The sequence below is a fragment of the Canis aureus genome, chromosome 19 (assembly GCF_053574225.1).
Source record: "Canis aureus isolate CA01 chromosome 19, VMU_Caureus_v.1.0, whole genome shotgun sequence".
Lineage (NCBI taxonomy): Eukaryota > Metazoa > Chordata > Mammalia > Carnivora > Canidae > Canis > Canis aureus.
Window position 1 is genome coordinate 3,226,993 of NC_135629.1, and position 22,406 is coordinate 3,249,398.

The 22,406-nt window shown below is 42.5% G+C and overlaps 1 protein-coding gene across 10 annotated transcripts in view; it reads left to right on the forward strand.

The window, feature by feature from the left end:
• Positions 1-22,406, forward strand: part of EEFSEC (eukaryotic elongation factor, selenocysteine-tRNA specific) — a 265,603-nt gene that overhangs the window by 54,995 nt on the left and 188,202 nt on the right. Inside the window, exon 1 of one of the 10 annotated variants that reach the window (XM_077857610.1) lies at positions 4,577-4,595. The exons of 8 other annotated variants lie outside the window; for them this stretch is intronic. The gene's annotated coding sequence lies outside the window, so the exon portion shown is untranslated. Of the gene's footprint in view, positions 1-4,576; positions 4,596-5,694; positions 5,715-22,406 lie in introns of those variants that run through there. One more of the 10 variants, XM_077857609.1, reaches the window with a different exon arrangement.

The following is a 22,406-nucleotide window of genomic DNA, read 5'->3' on the forward strand; positions in this document are numbered from 1 at the left end:
CTCCCCCTCTGCCTGCCACTCCCCCTGCTTGTGCTCTCTCTCTCTCTGTCAAATAAGTAAATAAACTCTTAAAAAAAAAAAAAAAAAGAAGAAAGGAAGTGTTGAAATTATCAGGTGGTCGGTCGTAATAATGAATAATGGGTCCTAACAGACATTTTTCTTTCTTCCAGGGCCTGTCCTTCTCCCTTACCCAAGCTCCCATGCTTGCTTGTTTTGGTTGCACGACTATATGATGTTGTGTAAAAGAAGATGGGTCTTAGTCTAGGTTTCGATTTTGGCACCAACACTTACCAGTTGTGTGATCTTATAGCAGCATGGGAAGGGTGTCACCTGCCTTCCAAAGGCTATGGTGTGTGTTATGGGGTGGGGAGGGGTGCATGAAGTGCCCAGCAGGGTGACCACAGTTGGGAGGCCCTTGCGGATGGCAAGGTACTTTATCTTCCTCCTCAGCCCCTCATTCTGTCTTCCTTCTGTGTCAATGAAGTCCTCCTCTGGTCAGATTTGGGGAAGTCAGCGGATGCTGTAATTCCAGTGCTGCTCCCACCCCACCCACCAAGGCTGTGTTGCACTGTCAGATGGTCCTCTCCAGATAAGCTTCTGAAAGACAAGCAGCAAAGGCCAGGGAATTCAGTTACCTTTTCTAGCAGGGCCCACCCAGCTGATTTGGTGGGGTGGGGGAGGGGCGGGGAGGAGGGCTTGGTTCTTGGGCCTATGACAGAGCTAATGGGCTGGTACTTCAGGAAGAGTCTGTTCTGTGTGCTCCCCTAGTGAGGGCATTTGCAAGGGGCCATTGTCCTGCATTCTTTATTTCTTTAGTTTTTTATTTTTCTTGCAGATGATCATTCATCTGATCATTTGGATAATAATAATGATTTAAAGATATTATTTTTAAAAATGAATTAACTTCATTGCTTTGCACCAGCTACCATACCTGTCTGTGTGCTTTATACATGTCACAGTATATGATCCTCACAGCATCACTCCCTATTACTCAGTCACAGCAAGGAAAAGCTACTTGCCAAAGGTCACACACGACTTGGCAGGCCAGAATTTGAACATTGCTTCTCTGACTGTGCCATTTCTCCAAAGGAAGAAGAAATTTGGTGTCAGAAGATAGGTTTTCCCCTGGAATGGGAGGGCATAAGGGAAGGCAGATAGTGCACTTACCTAATCGAGACTGAGCCGAGAATACTAAGTAGCTGGTTCTGTTTATATGTAACCCTCCCTTTGAGGGATCATCAGAGGACTCTGATTCCTTCACTGTACTTGAGTGAAGGAGAAAACAATGCAACCAAAAACTGCTCGTGAATCTGGGCCACTACAAGCTGCACTAAACAGTAGCCCCGATGCTGGACTTCACGGTTCACATCTCCCTTTTCCCTGTCTTCTTTCTTTGGATTTCTAATCTTTCTGGGTCACAAAACACGCAGGGCACCTGTGTTTGCTAGAAACCACCAGTCTGAGTCTTTCCGGGCATCCTCCTCCCTGGTTCAGCACTTGTCTTGTCCTGTGGCCATTGTTTTTTCCCAGGGAGGACAGGGAAAGCATTTATGGTTCACAAACCTTTGGGACTGCAGGGGGCTGCAGTGTCTGATTGGGAATGTGGTGATTGTTTTAGCAACAGGTTACTAGAAAGCTCTGGCTTGGCCCTGTCTTTTGGGGGACTAATAGTGGAAAATCTGTTTACAGCCTTAAATAAGTTCTGCTTTGTGAATTTGTAATTCATCTTCTAGGAAATAACGTGAAATTGGCCAGAGCTTTATGCTTAAAGATGCTCTTCAAGCATTTCATATAGTAGCAAAAATTTGGGAGCTACCCAAATAAAGCAAATTAAGGTACTTTGTATGGCCTTTCCTTAAAACAAATATTTATCAAGAAATTTTAAAAACGTGAATAATCATATTAAATAAAATGCTAAGTTGAAAAAGTGGGAAAATACTAGAAAGACAAATTGAATGTTAACAGTGGCTAGCTTGAGGGAATGGGAATATCGGTCACTTTCAGTTTCCTTTTATAAAGAAGGTGTTTTTCCCAAGATTTTTTTCTTTCCTAATGTTATTTTCCAAAATAATGTCATGAACATTATTAGTTTAATAGTTTCCTCCCCCCCCCCCCCACTTCCCACCCCAATTACATAAAAATCAAAACATAGCTCTGGATGGGAAGTTCTCACTCATCATTCAGGAGCTAGCTGCATAGCTGAGGCTCACAGATGCAGTCAGCGCATGCTGCTTGCTCACTGCACTCCTTCTCCGGGCACTGGGGGCTGGTTCCCAGGAGCAGCATTATGATTAATATTTCACACAGTCTTCACGTCTGTTGCCAGTTTGGGATACTTCCTTTAATCCAAACTCATTTTAAAGTTTAGTGGCTAGGCTATTCTGTGACTTTGGGAGTTGAGGAAACATGGAAGAAATCTGCCTTTCTATTTGTTTAAATATTAAAGCTTTTAAAATATAACCAGAACACAGCTGACTTTCTATTGCTGTGCAGTGCTGGAAGCTAGCCCCCAATGAGGGTGGTTTACTTCATGCTAATAGACAAGGACCATTTTAAAGAAATATTTAAATAGCTCTTGGGAAATTGTTATTCTTTTGTTTTATAATAGAAAACCAAGCCTTTGCCTTTTTGCTGACCCTAGCATTTAGTGATCAGCAGAGTGACCAGTCAAACTTGGAAGTGTTGTCATCTGCAAGATCTGTTTTATTTGGTGGGGTGTGTGGGGCCTTACAGAAAGAGGTGGATCCTAGCCGAGTGACCCTCTTCTGAGCCTCAGTCTTCTTGTCTTCACGAAGGGCTTAAGAGTGCCTCCTATTCACATAAGTAGTTGTTAGATGAGTGCTTCCCTCTGTCAGTTTGTGAAGATGGCTAAACCTTCTCTGTATCCCTGGAAGATAGATTGGGGTTAGGGAATGGTGTCCAGATGGTAAAGCCGAGAGATTTGCCATGAAGACTTGCTGTGAAGTCTGGGACTAGCATGTCTAGATAGTGGTTAGAGAGCCCTTTGAAAAATTGGGAAAGCTCTGGCCCTTCTCCCCAGCAAAATGTATATGACTTTCAGCAGGCTTTTGGATGCCAGACCTTCAAGAAGCAACTATGGCCTGGCTAGGCTTGGGTGATGGGCCGACCTGTGTGGCCTTGTTGCCGTTCTGGGAGGGCTTGAAATATGGGGCCGTGATGTCCATGTGGGTAGGTCTTTGCTGTAGCCAGGAATTCGGCTGAGACAGTTTGTCTTTACCTCTGCTTGTTGGTAGAAGAGTCTGTATCTAAAGAGAAAAAGAAAAGGGAAACTGAACTCATTTATAGTAGTTGTCTTCTCTCTCTCTCTCTCTCTCTCTCTCTCTCTCACACACACACACACACACACAGATATGATCTCAAATCACTTTAAAGGTTCTGAGCAAAATGAAATTGTTTATGATTAACAGAATGATGAACATAAATACAAAATTTTCCTTGGTTTAGGTCTCAGTGTACATATTTTCTGATTCTCCTACATACGTAGAATTTTTATGTAAAACAAAAAGGAGTTGGTGTACATATGGGTGGGATGTGAACTGTGATACAAGAACACAGTGGACCTTTGTAGAGTTTTTAAATACAAAATCTTTTTTTCTGATTATAAAACTAATACCTATTTGGAAAATTTGGATAATAGGCAAAACCGTAAGGATGAAAATGATCATCTGGCTTACCTGGTTGAAATTATACATTGTGTGTAATTTTTTTTTGCATGTAATTTTTTTCTGATGTTTTTAAAAATTTAACATTATATCCAATATATCCATATATCCATTAATCTATGTAAACATCATTTTCTCAACCTGTAGAAGTTCCATTATATGAATATACAGTTTTTTTAAGCTTGTGGGTGTTGCCGCAGGCATATAAACTTTGACTCAGAGAAAACCTGCCTTCAAAACCTGTGTCTGTCATTTCCTGGCTCTGGGTAACCTTTAGAGCCTAGATTTCCTTATCTGTAAAATGGGGACAGAATGAGTTTCTTGTAGGTTGCTGAGTGGACTCAGTGAGAGTAGAATAATGACCCTTAAACAGTGTGGGTACCCGGCGGGGACTCAGCAAGCAGGAGCTGCTGTTAACCGTTGGTGGCAGTGGTAATATCTTATGGCCCCTCTTAGGAAGAGTTAAGGCTCTCACAGTGTGTTCAGAATAAGCAGTCCAGCACTGACCTAATTTTTTAAACATTTTTTTTCTGTAGCTATGATTCCTTCTCTTGCATTTTCCTCCTTTGTGTTGTATGTTTATGTAAGCTGCTTTACATCCTTTTTACAGTAAGGCAGATACAAATAAATAAACACTTAACCGTTCCCTCTAGTGTTGGACATTTCAGTTCTGATTTCTTGCTGTCGTAAATAATGTTGCACAGAATAACGTTGTGCATCATGGTCTTACCCCAGCTGGGCTATTTCCTAGGGCTAGAATCCTAGAAGTGATATTACAGGGCTAAAGGATGGACACATTTTTACACCTCTAATCCTGATGGCCAGGTTGCTTCTGAGGAGGCTTTACCTCAGAAGATTCCCAAGAGCTGCCGAGTGAGAGAAGAGTCATGTCACCGGCTCCTTGAAGCCCAGGTGAGCGTTATCTTTCTTTTCGAGCCCCACCATGGCCCAGGATAGCAGCGACCTGATGCTCACCTGGCTGCTGTGCTCTATGTCATCATCAGTAAATGGAGCTCCGGCTTGAGGTCTGCTCCCGCCTCCCCCGCCCTTTTGGTAAATCTTATTGCTGATGGGAAGGCAGTCCTGTCGCCAGCCAGTCCTGCCTGCATAGGCTGCCCCCTCTGCTAAACAATGAGCACATTCAGACCCAACTCGTGTTTTCAGTTATTAAAAAACGGAGCCGTCTGTCTCTGCCTGTGACTTTAATCTTTAAGCCTTTATTCCCTCTCCCCCATCCCCCTTCCCCTAACCTTTTGTTTGTGCAGTTCCGAGCTGCAGGATATGTGGGTCCAAGAGTTTCTGAATGTATTGTGCCTTGCCCTGGCAGCTACAGATGGTTGTAGCCCTGAGCGATGTTATTTCAGAGTAGGCAGGAGGGGGAGGACTGCGGACCAGAGGGAAGGAGAAAACCAGAGGCCCATTCTCCTTGCCTCCAGCAGTCATTTGGACTTTGCAAAAACGGTTTATTCTTATATGGCTTTGGAGTGTGGAGTGAGTGCCCTAGCTCCATTCTTTACCCATTTTCAAATTCAGTAGAGACCAGTTCTGTCTTGGTGTTGCTTACTTTTAAGAAACTTCACGTCTTCCTGTGGCCTCTTAGCATTTCCTCCTGGGAAATAGTTCTTGGTTGAATTATATGTGCATATGTGTATATTTAAATAAAAGCAAAAATCCCAAGGAAGGATCTTTAGTAATAACATCAAGTCCCCTAAAATATATCCAGAAAGTACAGAACACAAAAAAGGTCTTCAAGTTCAGAAAGGACATTCTTCTGGCAGCACTTGGGTCTAGTGTCCTCTAGCACAGGGCAGAAAGTTGGATGTGAAAAACCAGCAGAGGGGCTGAGAATCTGGCTGGTGGAGAGCATGGGATGCTGTGTCTCTTGTGGGAGGACATTGGAGCCTGAAAGGACCTGGTGGGGGGGCTGTGCTTAGGGCAGTTCTGCCTAACTAAGGAAGACTCTGTCTTGCGAATGCGGGGCTTTTCTCAGAGCGCCTTTGCACCTTCCTCCCTAGGGCCCCACTGAAGCTGGTAAGTGTGCTTAAAACCTGGGCATGGAGGTGCAGATCTCAGGGTAAACTCAGAGGAAGGAGAGTTTTCTTAAGCTTTTTTCTTTCTTATTACATAGCATTTTTACCTGGGAACACACCCTGTTTGTTTGTAAACTTTTTTTCTGAATACAAAGTTTCTGTAGCATTCTCGCATTTCATAAATACTTTCAGAGAAAGAGCCTTCCCCACCCCTTTATGATGTTAATGGATGGGTTGGTGTGTATTCATCTGGCTTTTTTCATACAGACCTATATTTACACTCATTTAATGTGTGAGTATTGTCGATTTTAAGCTTATTTTTAAATTTTACAGTGGGGCTATCTATACTAAACCTGTTCTTTTGCATTTTGCTTTTCCACCACTTAACAATGCCTTAAAGATCTTTTCACATGCCTTCAGATAGTTCGCATTCACTCTGTTTTAGTGGCTACAGGATATTCCCTTGGGTGCATGTGCCATTTAGCCACTCTTTTAGTGGTGACCACTTAGAGTGTCTCCTATATTTTGCTAGGTGAACATACCTTTTTACACCCTAGTGGGAATATTTCTGTGGATTTCTGTCTTAGAAGTGGAAATTGCTGGGGTAATTACTTTTAACAGATACTTCCAAATTCCTCCCAACCCCCCAAAGGTCATACTCTTTATGTTTGTCTTATAAAAATAATATTTTAAATGAGTTACCTTCAGGGAAAATGAAGGCTTTGTCTAAAATCTCAGAACTTCATTTATTTTACAACTTTTCTTGATCTCTTTTGATAAACAAAAGTTTTAAATTTTGATTCATTCTAATCATTTTTTCTTTTATGACTATCACTTTCTGTATCCTTATTTTTTAAGATTTTAGTTAATTCTTCATTTTTTTAAAGATTTTATTTATTTATTCATGAGGGACACACAGAGAGAGAGAGGCAGAGACATAGGCAGAGGGAGAAGCAGGCTCTCTGCGGGGAGATGTGGGACTCAATCCCAGGACTCTCAGATCATGCCCTGAACTAAAGGCTGATGCTTAACTGCTGAGCCACCCAAGCCTCCCTCTGTATCCTGTTTAAAAATCTTTGCCTATTGCTATGAAGGCATTCTACTCTGTTTCTTTCTAAAAGATTTATGGCTTTAGCTTTTACATTTAGGTTTACCATCTACCGTAAAATAATTTTTGTATATGGTGTGTGTGTGGGGGGTGTCAAAGTTGATTTTTTTTTTTTTCATATGATTCTTCAGTTCTAGTTCATGAAAGTCCTTTTTTCACTGGATGGTTTTTTCACTGGATGGTTTTGTTGGAAATCACATAACTATTTAAGTGTGGGTCTATTTCTGGACTGTTCTATTTCATTGATCTGTTTGTCCTCACATCAATGTCATACATACTCTGTTCTATTTCATTGATCTGTCTATCCTCACACCAATATCATACATAGCTTTATAAAGTTTTGAAGTCCAGTAGTGAAAGTCCTCCAGTTTTGTTCTTTTTAAAGATTATTTTGAATATGCCAGGTCCCTTTCATTTCCATATAAATATTAGAAGTAGGTTTCAGTTTCTACACACATGTCCTGGGTTTATGATTAGAATTACATTGAATCTGTAGCTCAGGGTGGGAAGAATTGATTCATAGCAATATTGAATTTTCCAGTCTATAAATTTGGCATATCTCTTCATTTTATTTAGGTTTTCTTTAAGCAGTGTTTTATAATTATTAGTATAGGGATTGTATACATATTTTGTTAAATTTATTCTGAAGTACCTATTTTTTGATGCTCTTTTAAATGATTGTCATTTGTTGCTATTATGTTAGTATGATTAATTTATGTATATTGATCTTGTTTCTTGAAACCTTGCTAAATGCTGTTAGTCCTAGTGGTTGTTTTGTAGTCTTTTTACATTTTCCTTTTCTCTCTCTCTTTTTTAAAAGACTTTATTTATTCATGGAAGACACACAGAGAGAGGCAGAGATATAGGCAGAGGGAGAAGCAGGCTCCTCACAGGGAGCCCAATGTGAGACTTGATCCCCAGACCTTGGGATCATGCCCTGAGCCAAAGAAGACAGATGCTCAACTGTTGAGCCACTCAGGCGTCCCAACTTCTTAAATTTTCTACCTAAATGATCAGCCATTCACCTCTGGATAAAGATAGTTTTGCATCTTCCTTTCTAATCTTTGTGTTTTTAAATTCTTTTTCTTGCTTTATTACACTATCTAGAACTTCTAGTAAATTGTTGAAGTGATGAGAATGGACTTCCTTGCTTTGTTTGGATCATGGAGGAGAAAGCACTCCATATTTCTCCATGAGATATAATGTTTGCCATGGATTTTTCATGTAAACTGTGTTGAGGAAGTTCTTTTCTATTCCTAGTTTGCTGAACATTTTTATCATGTGTAGTTAAATTCTATCAGTTATGTGTCTTTTGAAATGATAATTTGTCTTCTTTATTAATATGGTGATTTACACTGATTTTTATTTTTATTTATTTGTTTATTTTATTTTTTTTCTGTTTATTTTTATTTATTTATGATAGTCACAGAGAGAGAGAGAGAGAGAGGGGCAGAGACACAGGCAGAGGGAGAAGCAGGCTCCATGCACCTGGGAGCCCGAAGTGGGATTCGATCCCGGGTCTCCAGGATCGCGCCCTGGGCCAAAGACAGGCGCTAAACTGCTGCGCCACCCAGGGATCCCTACACTGATTTTTAAAAAATATTAAACATAAAAGACTGTAGATTTCCCTTGAAGCATTGCTTTGTAGCATGGTTTTATGTGTTGATCTAGATTTTTATTTTTCAAGAATGGATTATTTTGTCTATAGATTAGCCAATAGGTAGGTGATTACAGATTGTGGCTGGTAAGAATGAGTGGTTATGCCCAAAAGGTGGAAATTTGAGATAGGGAAATAGCAGGAATTTTTCCTCCAGTGGAATTTGTTGAGGAAGTATGATCTGATTTTATTTTTAGCCAGTTAGTAATGCTTGTATTATGGAGACGACCATGTCATCCACATTTGTCCTTAGGTATGCCCTAATTCATGGTCTTAGATTATGATAGGCTATTTCCTTAAAGTGATGTCATTGTTTCCACTTGGGCAGAGGAAGATGAGTGCTGGAGGATAGTATAGGAAGAGGATGGATACAGGTCCCAGGACAAGGGAAGTGAAGGTCAGCCAGCATTATTAGCACTTTTTGTGCAGGGCACTGACTAGATGCTGTGCACTATTATCTCATGTAATCCTCTCAGTGGCTTGTGAGTCAGTTACAGCTGAGGAAATATAGGCCCATAGGCATTAGATTATCTATCAGAGGTGACATAGAGACAGAAAATGGTCTAGAGCCCATATCTGCTAGACTTCAAAGCTATTGGACTTTTTCCAGATAATACCTATCTTTTTCATGTTGTAAAATATAAAATATCTGAATTTTGTAGTGAATCTTTGAGCTTTAAGGATAAAATTGTAAAACAGTTCCCAAGATAACTAGTTGATATCACGTATCTTATTGATTTAATAATAGAGCTGCTGTTATACTTGGGCTGTTGAATGCCAAGCTTGGTGTACCATAAGATAGGAGAAAACCTAGTTTTTAGAATATGTCAGTAATCCCAGGAATTCTTAGCATGAGACGTGGTTGCCAAATGTAAATGAGACCCCAGAATGATTTACTTGTGGGATATGGTTCTTTAAGGGGGCTGTAAAGCAGATCTGTGAGGTGAGGCCTATTTTCTCGATGATTTCCATATTACAAAATCAGGTGATATATTCTCAAGGAACAAATCCTCCGTTGACTGTGGTTAACTTTGATAAGGAAAGAATGTGGTGGAAGATTCCACAGTATAGTAGGGATAGGAGTGTTAGGAGGACAGACTCCATCCTGCACCATACTGCCTGGGTCTGCACTATCACTTGCTTGGTTCTGTGATCTTGGCCTGGTGACTTAACAAGTTTATATTTTAGTTTTCTCATCTGTAAGATAGGGAGAAAAATGATATACCTACTTAAAATAATCATTGTGAGAGTTAAGGAATTAATGTGTATAAAAGTGCTTAAAGCCTGGTGCATAGTCAACTTTCAATAAATATTAGCTATAATTATTGTTATGCATACTACTATTTGTATTAGTATAGTTGTGATACTTATTTCTTAATCTTTGGCAGGATTTCTTTGCCTGTTTAGTTTGGTCAGCCCAATCAAGAATTGCCCTAAGCCGTGATCCTGGAGACCTGGGATTAAGTCCCACATCAGGCTCCCTGCATGGAGCCTGCTTTTCATTCTTCCTGTGTCTCTGCCTCTCTCTCTCTCTCTCTCTCTCTCTGTGTATCTTTCATGAATAAATAAATAAAAATCTTAATAAAAAAAAAAAAAAGAATTGCCCTAAGCTAGGTGTTCCCCTACTTCTTTTGTGGGGCAGGGCAAGACTCTCTCAAGGGTTTTTTTCTGTTCATCACAGTACCTAACAGCACCATATATGCTCGGATGGCCTCCCTGGAGTTGTTCTAGAGAATCAATATCTGTTGTTAAAGAATAAATTGCTCTTTGCCAGTCCTCCCCTGGGAGCGTCTATATGACCATGCATGTGTTGGAAGCAGGGTTGCACAGCTCCTCCACACCCCCGGCAGTGGGAGATGAATGGCTGGCCCCATCCTGAAGTACCCTTTCTTTCCAAATGCATATTAAGTATGCTGAACAGTCCATGTGTGATTAACACTCTCCCAAGTTCAGGGGGAAATCTACCCAGTGAGTTTTGTCTGATCAGGTAACAGATAAAAACTTAATTATAAAAGATATATTTATCTAGATGATCATTAGGTACTTTTGTCTGTTCCATGATAGCCTTTCTTTGGAAGATTTTTTGGGTTTGAAGTTATAAGTTGTCAGGCAGGTTGGATTTGTTGTTTGTCAATTCTGTATGATTTGGTATAAAGTAGGCACCCAAGAAGAGTTGGTCGAAGGAATAAGTTAAAATTAATTGAAATGAGGGATGGGACCCATTGCTCCCTGCGTTTTTTTCCTGTTTAGTCACTTACCGATGTGTTCATTGGTTTGTGTGTTCATCTCTTCCCCCAGAACGTCTTACGCCCTTCCCTTCTCTGGGCTAGATAGGGCCCGAGCAGAGCTCAGGGACTCAGATGTATGTAGCAGTACCTCAGCCCTGGGGGAGACTTTCCAGTGCTGCTGAGCATAGAGGGAAGAGCCCAGTGTGGGGAGGAGCTGAGGCCAAACTCCTGCAGATCTGGCGTGATGGAGGGGTGCGTTCCAGCAGCACATTTAATGCCAGCATAGTGAAATCTGCCCAATAAAAGAGTCCCCAAACACTAGCAGATTGTCTGCTGATCTTGGGCAATATTTGTGTGTAAGAAGCTTTGCCCTGTAAACATTTTATTAGACCATTAAGTTGCCTTTACCCTCTCCCACATTTACTAATGCTGAAGAAGGCTGAGCATATGCTTCCATTTTTATGAAACTCTTGCTTTTTCAGAGGCTTATTCTTTGACCTAATTTATTCTGTATCCTCATCCAACAGATCTGGTTTAATTTGCTTGACTGGGATAACCCTCTGCAAGGGAGGGTTTTCCTGGAGTAGGGAGATGAACTTGATGACTTCCGGAGGCCCCTGTCTGCTGAGGAATTCGGGGGTGCGGTACAATTATATGCCTCTTAAAAATGATTCTTCTTGTAAAAAATTATTGACAGCACAGCATTTTGGGAATGGAGTGGAGTGTCCCAAGTGTACCAACCCATTTGGAACATGTCTTTGTCTTTGTCCTCCTTTTTCAAGTTAACATAATGACTGAGTATTTTACAATGCAGCATAATGTTGATTTTCAGAATCCCTACTGTAGGTGTAGGGGGATAAATCCAAAGCTTAAATTACTCTAGTATTTAGTTTTGCTTCTTTAGTATTCCTTTAAGGAATATGGAACTGGATGAAGGAGCCGGGTTGTAAGAGGCATTCTAGGACACCTCTTTGGGAGGGATTGCCTGCAGACCTTAGGTCCATTGTCCCTAAGCAGAATCTTCTTTTCTTTTTGGTTTTCTGGTAGTGTTTGTAAAGCTCCTGTTAGAATTCTCTTGGTCTCCAGGAGGAGGCAGGAGTTCCTCAGTGTCTTTGGCTTGCTTGGAGGCATTTGACCAGCCATTAACCTTGAAAAATTATCCTTGTTTTTATCAGGCACATTTTGAATCCAAGCATTAGAGGAGGGGGTGATGGGAAATGCTCTGTCTCTGCTGTGGGAATTAACTTGGCTTAAAGCATACCAGTCATTTCTGTTCATGTATGCACAGAATGCAAATCTGTGCAGAAAACTGAACCTTCTTGAAAAAAGACACAATGAAGCTTTGATATAAACAGTTGTGTAAAACAGGGTTGCCCTGATAGTTTCTCTTAGTGAGAATACCTTTTGAGATGAGGGACAGACGTAGATGAAATTGGATGCTCAATGTGTGTTATTTCTGGCAAGGTAGGTGGTATTGGCTCTGTGTAACAGATGAAGAAACTGAGGCACAGAAATTGCAGAACTGAGATTGGAAGACCATCTTCCTGCTACCCTTCTCAGGGCTGGTCGGGAGGCAGAATGGAATAAGATCTAGAGTTGGCAAGGATCCTTGGGTGGCTCAGCGGTTTAGTGCCTGACATTGGCTTGGGGCATGATCCTGGGGTCCCGGCATCGAGTCCCACTTTGGGCTCCCTGCATGGAGCCTGCTTCTCCCTCTGCCTGTGTCTCCCTCCCTCTTTCTCTCTCTCTCTCTCTCTTTCACGAATCAATCAATAAATAAAATCATAAAAAAAAAAAAGATCTCAGGAGATCTTTTCTAGATCTAGAGGAGGTTTTTCCTTGCCTACTGAGAAGCCCACTTGCAGGGGAACAGCTGGTCTGGTAGGAAGAGTGGTGGTGGGTAGCCAGGAACCTGCACCAAACTCAGGCTTGGCTCTCTGCACGTAAACTGCCCCACATCTAAATGGGCTCAATAGCTCTAACTCAAGAAATTGCATTAAACATCAGAACAGGAAAAGAGTATGTTTGTTACTATAATTTAAGACTTTTTACTTAATTTTAAAACATCAAACTTGTTCAACTTGAGTAGGAGCCTTATAAAAACCATGTTTAAAAATGGTGGGCCCTCCACCCCTCCCTTGATTTTTCTTCCTCTCTCTCCCTCCCTTCCTTTCAATGGGATCAGCTGTCAATTGACCTCAACTTGCCCTGAAAATGGGTGAGGACTTGGGGAGGTTCTATGGAAACACTTCTCTGGAGTGTGTTGCCTTTGTCTTGTTGCTCCCCAAGAGGTTTATTTTAACTGGGAACTGTGAAGAGGAACAACATGTTTGATTGTAACATCAAATGAACTTAAGTTTCCAGGGAACCTGGGACTCTTGGGTTGCTAAGTTAAGGGGTCCAGGACTTTGGAAATCATAATCTTGTGGAACCCTTCCCCAAACCACCTATCCCTCTCCTACAGATACATCCTTTGCACAAACATACACAGATTTAAGCAAGATAGGGATTAAGTAAATTGAACCTTTGACTCAACATGTCTCGTTGCATTTAAAGATAGAATGCAGGGTGCTAGCTGACAAAGCTTTTTTTCTTTGTTGTTAAGAATTTGCATTCAGGGCAGCCCAGGTGGCACAGCGGTTTAGCGCCGCCTGTAGCCCAGGGCATGATCCTGGAGACCCGGGATCGAGTCCCACATCGGGCTCCCTGCATGGAGCCTGCTTCTCCCTCTGCCTGTGTCTCTGCCTCTCTCTCTCTCTGTGTCTCTCTCATGAATAAATAAAATCTTTAAAAAAAAAAAAAAAGATTTTGCATTCATCATCACCCAGTCAGAACTGATAGTGGATGGATAGCTCAGTAAAATTCTAGAGGAGGAAGTCCTTGTTAATAATCATTAAACCTCTCCCTGAGTGTTTTCGACAGGTGTTATAGAGAGTTTCGATGTTCATCTGGCTGCTGAGTGAACTTATAGTTGGACTTCCAGGCTTACTATTTCTGGTACCCCATACCTCAGTTGTGACAAGGATGCCATCCAGGTGGTAGCAACAGATCACCTGGGAAATCTGCCTGCCTGTCTGCCTGCCCATCTTTTTTGGTAAACAGATTTTTTTGGCTCTACTCTTGAGAGATTTTCTGTCTCAAGAGCCTGAATTGACATCAGAGGGAAGACTCCAGTTAGGTTTTGGCTCAGGAGGAGAAAATCATTTCAACAAGGCAGCTATCACAGCCTGGGGCTCCCTCACCTGTTTCTCTGTCACACAGGGGTGCCAGCAAAAGCTCATCTCCACTTTGGAGACTCAACTACTGAATGGTTGGATAGGCAGCCTTTTTGACCCCTTAGCACCCAGGAGTCTGTTCTTGCAGATTTCACTCTAATAGAAACCAAAGTTCCTTGACCTCACTGAACCTCACTTTTTCCCCCTGTTTGCCCCACTGCTTCCTTTCTTTTTGTTTGTCTTCTCATATGTGTTGGATGCCACTAAGTCAGGAGCAGAAAGGATGACTAACTAAGGTGTTCCCACTTCAGGGGGCTCACAGTCTAGAGAGACAGAGACAGAGGGAGAGACAGAGAGAGACTTGGAGCCAGACAAGCTGTATAGTGAGTGCTGTGAGGGAGCTTCACCTTTACCCCGAGGTGTGTCAGGTCTAGTGTCTCTGCCCAAGGCAGTGTGTTCTCTGAATTGCCTTTGAAAATCCTTGGGGAAGGGGCTGTGTTGAAGGCGAATCTCTTATTTCTCAGCTTGATGCAGGGCCAGTTTTCCCCTGGCATTGGAATGGATTACTCTGGCTTACTCTTTTGGTGTAGATGAAGTAGTTAGCTGATGGTTCAGGGCAATGCTATATGAAAAATATCTACTTTTTAAACATTAGAATCTCAGCTCACCTAGCAAGATGGTCACCCTGTGAAAGGCCTATGAAGCCCGAGACAACTCAGGGATCACTTAGCTCAGCTTATTGAAGGGAGAAGGGCAAAAGTCCCATACATTGAACTTCTCTCTCCCTTTCTTTCCTCAATGAATGCTTACAGTTGAGTTCCTATGAGTTAAATATAGATATCATGTGACTTCACTAAGTCCTATAGTAGTGCAGATGAGAGGAACAACTGATTCTGTGTGGGGAGGTTGGAAAGACTTCTCAAAGTAATGACATTTGAGCAAGTTCTTGAAGAGTGAAGCAGGAGTAGAATTTGAGTAGATGAGTATGAGGAGAACAGTTTGGGCCAGTGTTTCCCAGAGCACACTTTGTAGAGCATTCATTACATGGGATGATGGTATGTGTTATGGGAAAAGAAGAGAGTTGGTTTGAGAAGTGCTGGTTAAGGCTCAGTGACCTCCCCCTTCCCTCAAAGGACTTCTCAGAGCCTTTAATTTTTAATACTGTAGTGTGTTATGAATCTTAAAGGGCAGGATATGGTATTTGGTATTTCTCAAACTTATCTTGGAGACCCGGTGTAGGCAGGGTAGACAGCACATGCAGAGTCATGTAGATTTGAAAGACCGTGGCCAACTCAGGAAATTGAGGGTTTGGGTGTCTGAGTAGGGACATGTGGGAGGGAAAGGCATGGAAGAGATTCAGGAGGCTTGGAGAGAAAGGACCAGCTTCTAGAGAACTGCTTTGCATGTTGGCTGAGTCTTTCTCAAACTATAATCCTTTTAGAACCATCTTCATAATTTGTCTTGATCTCACTGCCATGTAATTCTGATTTAATATTTTTCTTTCGGGATCCCTGGGTGGCGCAGCGGTTTAGCGCCTGCCTTTGGCCCAGGGCGCGATCCTGGAGACCCGGGATCAAATCCCACGTCGGGATCCCGGTGCATGGAGCCTGCTTCTCCCTCTGCCTATGTCTCTGCCTCTCTCTCTCTCTCTGTGACTATCATAAATAAATAAAAATTTAAAAAAATTTTCTTTCAATCAATTCAATTTTTATTTTATTTTATTTTTTTTAATTTTTATTTATTTATGATAGTCACACAGAGAGAGAGAGAGTGAGAAAGAGACAGGCTCCATGCACCGGGAGCCTGATGTGGGATTTGATCCCGGGTCTCCAGGATCGTGCCCTGGGCCAAAGGCAGGTGCTAAACCGCTGCGCCACCCAGGGATCCCCAATTCAATTTTTAAATTTTAAATAATCATATGGAAATGTTGTATCACTAAGGCAACCAGAAACCAGTATCCTTTCCCATAAATAGAATAAACGTATGTGTGCGCATATGTACACATATATGCCTGAGTGTGTTCATGTACACACACACAAACAGGTGTCAGACTGAGCCTGCCACAAGCTATGAACTTGAGCCATGATTTGCTTTTGTTAAAAGGGACGTTAGGGTTAGAAAGATATTAAATACATCTTGCCCCCATTTGAGACTCACTATTCAGTCAGAAAGTTTGAAAGAGAACCAAAAAATTAATAGTTTTCTTACAATATATTGCCAAATCATTCTATCACTCAAAACATCTTCTGCTTGGGGGTACACTGCTCTGGGCAGTGGGGGACTGCTGAACAGGTTTATAAACATGAGTACCTATTCATACTTTAGAAAGATGGTTTGTGCAGTTCTATAGGTGGTTGGAATGGGTAGTGCTGGAGGCAGGAAGACTATAGCTTAAGAAAAAAGCCCAGGAGAGAGATACAGAGGCCTGGGCTTTGGGTCTATGTCTATAGCAGGGGAGGAGGGACTGTTTCATGATTTAGCAGAAAAATGGACAGGACTTGGGGATAAATGATGGAGAAGGGGGGTCCCAGAGATGACTTAGCTTCGTAGGCCATAGTGGCATGGATTGGGCCTGGGACTTAGTAGAGAGACAGGTTTGGGGGATCATGGAGGCATGTTGACTTCAGGGCTTCTGTGGGAAGTCTCCATGGAGACATCCAGAGATGTCCAGTGAAATACATGTTTATTTGTATGCACAACTTGAGATCTCTGGTGGTGGAAAGGACAACAGATTTTAGATTTTAAGGTAATCTGGGTTTGACTCCTGGTTCTACCCCATCACTTCTTGGGACCTTGGTTTCCTCTTTTTTTTTTTTTAAAAAAAGCTTTGTTTATTTATCCATGACACACACACACACACACACACACACACAGAGGCAGAGACACAGACAGAGGGAGAAGCAGGCTCCCTGCGGAGAGCCCGATGTGGGACTCGATCCCAGGACCCCGGGATCATGACCTGGGCCGAAGGCAAAGCCCAACCGCTGAGCCACCCAGGCGTCCCTTGATTTCCTCTTTGGATAGTGAAATTGCAAAGCCTTAAGGACTAGTGGGAGGGTTACTAGTGGGGAGAGTGCCTGGGACAGCATGTGTCACAGAGCAGATGCCCAGGAATCAGTAATGATTACTTAAGATTCCTTCTGGCTTCTCAATCAGATCTCTGAGTTTTGGGAGAATGGTAGCTTTAAAACCAGCAGATTGTTCTGTTTTTCTCTGAAGTGAAAGAAGCATCGATTTCATGTGTGTGATGACACCAGGCATTCTTAGTTTGGTGCGTATTTTGGCGAGTGATCTGATCCCTGACCTTGGTCCTCTGGAGAGTTGCTCATTGTGTTGCTGGGGTTCAGAGGCTCAGGTCTGCCAGGCATCACCAACAATCTTTCTTGTCCGTTTCTGTCTGCTGTTACATTAACAAAAATGAAAGGGCTCTGCCAATCTGGTTATTGGCTTCACCAGCTGCCCAGGGGCCTAGACAGGTATAGTGTGGGAAAGGGATGCTTTGCAGTCACATGGTCTCTATCACTTACTGGCTGTGTGAGCCTGGGCACTGGCACTGCCTTAAGTCTCTATGTTTTCTTTTCTTTTTTTTTTTTTAATTTTTATTTATTTATGATAGTCACACAGAGAGAGAGAGAGAGAGGCAGAGACACAGGCAGAGGGAGAAGCAGGCTCCATGCACCGGGAGCCCGATGTGGGACTCGATCCCAGGGTCTCCAGGATCGCGCCCTGGGCCAAAGGCAGGCGCTAAACCGCTGCGCCACCCAGGGATCCCAGTCTCTATGTTTTCATTTGCAAAATAGGATCTCTTGTGCCCAGTTGGGCATTGGCAGAGTGGTTGGAGGTTTTGAGAAAATACATGTCTGTGTGGTATATACCTTAAATACAGGTATTATTGTTCTTAGTTATCTATTATCTGTGAAGCCGTTCATGATAGGCAACTATTCTGTAGGGATGTGGGGAGTCTGATAGTAATATGAAAGCCTTGGTCCAGAGTTAACAGTCTATCACTTGATAATGCAACATGTGAAAATCCAGACTGGCCAAAAGCAAAGTTATGTATACTGCTTCCCACTCGAGGATGTTGGTGTGGAATGGGACTTTAGAAGGCATTTCTGGTTTTCTTTTGAGGCTGTGGAAGGGTCAGGAGGTCAGGGGACTGCCTCACCTTAGATCTGAAAAGGGACTGGTCCTTACTTCAACCACAGGTGTTCCTGCCACTGTCCTTCAGTACCAGAGTCAACGTTCTCTGTTGCTCTGATGCTTCTCTATGTGCTGGTCAGAGACTGGCTCCCATGCCTGCTGAGAGCTTTGTGAACCTTTGGGTACTCTGCTTTCTAGAGACCCTCCTTGCCCTTACAACTCTGCTCTTGAGCTTCCCCTCTTCTGATACTGAGTGCATAGAGTAATGAAGTAAGGGCTTCACTGGAGAAGGATTTGAGACTAGTTGAGAATCCCATCCCAAGAACAGTGTTTAAAAGCTGTGTCAGCATGGGGAAGATGCTGACATCTGGTTTAGAGACTAGGAATTTTGCTTTGGCCTTCTGCTGTTTGGTGTTTTTTTAGAAAGGCTTGTAAGAAGAATAGAAGCATATTTGGAGGTATGTTGCTGTTCTATTTGAGACAGCAGAATCAAGAGTCAGGTAGTCTCTGTGGACTTGAACAGTGAGCCAAAGCCAACATGATGAATGGGGCAGGAGTAAGTGGAAGGAGTGTTGGGAGTTCTGGCTGGCTACCAGCCTCCCCGAGCAGTGATGGACTGGTGCTACTTTGTCAGTGAGCTCCCTCCAGGGATCCTATGCCGGGAGCATGGCATCCATGTGCTAGGGAACAATGTGCAGCCAGGACACACCTGGAGCACCAGCATCCATCCTTGAGCTTATGTTTTAGGAGGAACTCTGGCAACCTTCACTGACCCCTAGAGAGATTTGGCTGTCACACCACACCTTCTGCATTACTCAGTGGACTGCCTTGAGGGAAGGCCTTGGCTAGTCAGAGTGACTGGGAGACAGACCAAGGAGCAGGAATCTGAGACTCCAGTTGTGATAGCTCTGTTACCCATTGGTTTTGTGGCTTGGACACACCTCTTCATCTGCCACTTGGAGTTGAAGTAGTTACCTCCAGTGAAGCATCTGGGAGGCTGTAGCCAGAACAAAGGGAAAATTCTTGGCATGTCATGGCATTAGGTGGTGTAGTGGTAAGTGCTTTGCAGTGTAGCTGATTCAGAGGATTTGGGCAAGCATCATAATCTCTGTCAACATCACTTTTCTTATCTGTACGGTGGGAGTTTGGCACTTACCTTAGAGTAGACACCTGACCCGGTGCCATCTAGGACTTGGCAGAGGTCACTGACAGGGAGGTCTTGACTCCTCCTGAGGAGGGATGAGCTCTGGAACCATGAGTGGAGCCACCGTGCAGTGGCAGGGGCCTTTAGTGGGGACTGAGCTGGACTGAAGTGGCTTCTTGTAGGTGACACACAGAATAATTCTTAAATTCTGAGTGCTATCAGACAGACACTTTTAGTCTTAAAAGTTACATCCTTATTTTAATGTATATTAGAAAAAAAACTCCAAATAACTAGTACATCAAACCTACAATTTTTTTTTTAATTTTTATTTATTTATGACAGTCACACACAGAGAGAGAGAGGCAGAGACACAGGCAGAGGGAGAAGCAGGCTCCATGCACTGGGAGCCTGACGTGGGATTCAATCCCGGGTCTCCAGGATTGCGCCCTGGGCCAAAGGCAGGCGCTAAACCGCTGCGCCACCCAGGGATCCCCAAACCTACAATTTTTATGGAAGATTTTGCTTTTCTTTAGCTTTATTTTTTCAGTGTAAAAAGGTCTGTCAGGCAGCCCAGGTGGCTCAGCGGTTTAGTGCCGCCTTCAGCTCAGGGCCTGATCCTGGAGACCCGGGACCGAGTCCCGCATCGGGTCCCTGCATGGAGCCTGCTTCTCCGTCTGCCTGTGTCTCTGCCTCTCTCTCTCTCCCTCCATGTCTCTCATGAGTAAGTAAATAAATAAATCTTTTTTAAAAAGTCTGTCAATTTAAAGAAAAATATTAAGTAAATAATAAATTAGGCAAGACTCTTCAAAAATGTCAAGTTCATGAAAGAACCCCGCTACCCCCAGAAAAGGATGCAGATGACACTTCTAGATTAAAGGAAACTAAAGAGACCAGATCTGGAAAAAATAAAGAACATTTGTGATAGACACTATGGGGATGATTTGGGTAAATTTGAATATTGGTGGTAGGTTAGATAATGTTATGGCATGAGTGTTAAATTTCTTGAATAGGAGAAAGTCCTAATTCTTAGAAGATAGATGTTAAGCGTTTAGGTATCATAGTGTCTGTAACCTACTATAAAATGATTAGGGGACGCCTGGTGGCTCAGTGGTTGAGTGTCTGCCTTTGGCTCAGGCCGTGATCCCAGAGTCCCGGGATCGAATCCCACATCAGGTCTCCTGCATGGAGCCTGCTTCTCCCTCTGCCTATGTCTCTGCCTCTCTCTCTCTCTCTGTGTGTCTCTAATGAATAGATAAATAAAATCTTTTTTTTAAGTTAAAATGATTAGGGAAACATTTATGTATGTTATATAAGTTATATATATAATATATATGATCATTATTAATAATTACCTATGTATTACATTTGTGTCACATATGTGCACATATGTATGTGGAGAGAGAGAAAACACAAATGTAGCAGATTGTTAACTGTCAGTGGCAATTAGGTGAGGGGTATATAGTGTTTTTCTGTTCTCTCCGCTTTTATATACGTTTGAAATTTTCAGAATACAAAGTTGGGAAGTCAATTAAAATAGTGATAAATGTGTCCCCCATGAGGAAGCCCTCCTGTGGTTTGGCAGTATACTGAGGCAGGCCACACTGCTCATTTGTCCTCTCCTCTCCCCTTCAGCTGCACAGGCCAGGGTTGTTTGACTATCAGGACCTTAGAACCTCTGTTTTCCTGGCTTGCACCATTCTCTCTCTGTTTTGCCATTTTGATCTCAGCTCTAAGGTAACTCTCTGAGTGACAGATCCCTGAACTTGTTTTCTGATAATGCTGCCAGTCCCCAGGTCACTATCACAACATGAGACTAATTTCTTCACTGCATTAATCCCCACATGAAATGACCTTTGTAATTATATGGTATTATTTATCTCTTCTCTTGCTGGAATATAAGCTCCATAAGCACAGAATCCTTAAAGAAGAAAACGAGAGCAGGACGGATATGGTAGATAGAGCAGAATTTGTGATGGTGGCATACGAGTGGCTACTATTTGAGAACCACTGTGCCTTCCTTTAAGTCCTTTCGAGTCCTTGCTGACTTTTCATTTCTGGAACATATCTGTAATATTATATTATGATTTGATAAGAAAAAATTTTGACCTAAGAAAAATCATTCAGTGGCAGATCACTAATATAATGTAAGTTGGTTAGAAAATATGATAGGAGATTAAAAAAAATCAGCTTTCTCAGTTACATGAAATGAGATGGCTAAATTAAAAATTTAGTCTCAATCAGTAAGACAGAATTCATTCAGTAACTATTTGCAGCTACCAATTAAGATACTTACTCAGTAGAAAATGACCTAGTACAGACCCGAGGCCATCAGTTGACACTAGAATATTAATGATGTGATGTAGAATTATAGAATTACTTGAGGTCTCTTTATTTCCAGGAGGGAAGCTGGAAATTATTATGCTCTATGTCACCTGAAAGCTATAGTTAAGGGGCTTTTAAAGAAGGTGGTGGGTCACAGTTAATGGCCGTGCTGTGTATAACTCTTAGTGTGTAGTTATGTCAGAATGCTTTTGCAGTCTGGGGAGGGAAGGCAGCAACAGAGTCACAAAGTAGAGGAAGCCTTTGTTGAATATGGGTATGGGGGAGATGAGGTGGCTGGTAAATAATTAAGTTATTCAGAAGATGCAGCATTTCATTACTGAGGTTGTAGTAACATTGATTTCTGTACCAACATCCAGCCTTGAAATGTAGTCTCTTCACCACCTCACCTTCCTGCCATGTGAATAGTACTTGGACCACACATTTGGATTCTCAATTATATTTTGGCTTTTAACATCCCTAATTGGTTCATGGACTTATGTCTAGTTTCAAGGTGATTGCAAGCCCTTGGATTTTAGGGGATGGGGCATATGCTCCTTTTGTATGTTTGCCTGCATTTACAATGGGGTTGTGCACACAGAGACAACAGGGCCTTCCCTGGTGGAAGGGAGATGGGTTTTGGAGTCAGAGGATCTAGATCTGGATCCTGATTCCACTACCTAATATGATGTGGTCAGGCCCACTGGCTCCCATGAGGTCGTGGAATGGCCGTGGCTGTCTGAGTCGTCTTTTGTTCTGCCAAGTCAACTCCCCTGGCACAAAGAGACAGATCTCTTTCCCAGGAGTCCCAGCAGAAGATGTGGGAGAAACTGAGTGGCTGGATCCGGGTCCTGTGCTTACACCTGAAGCTGGGACTGGAGT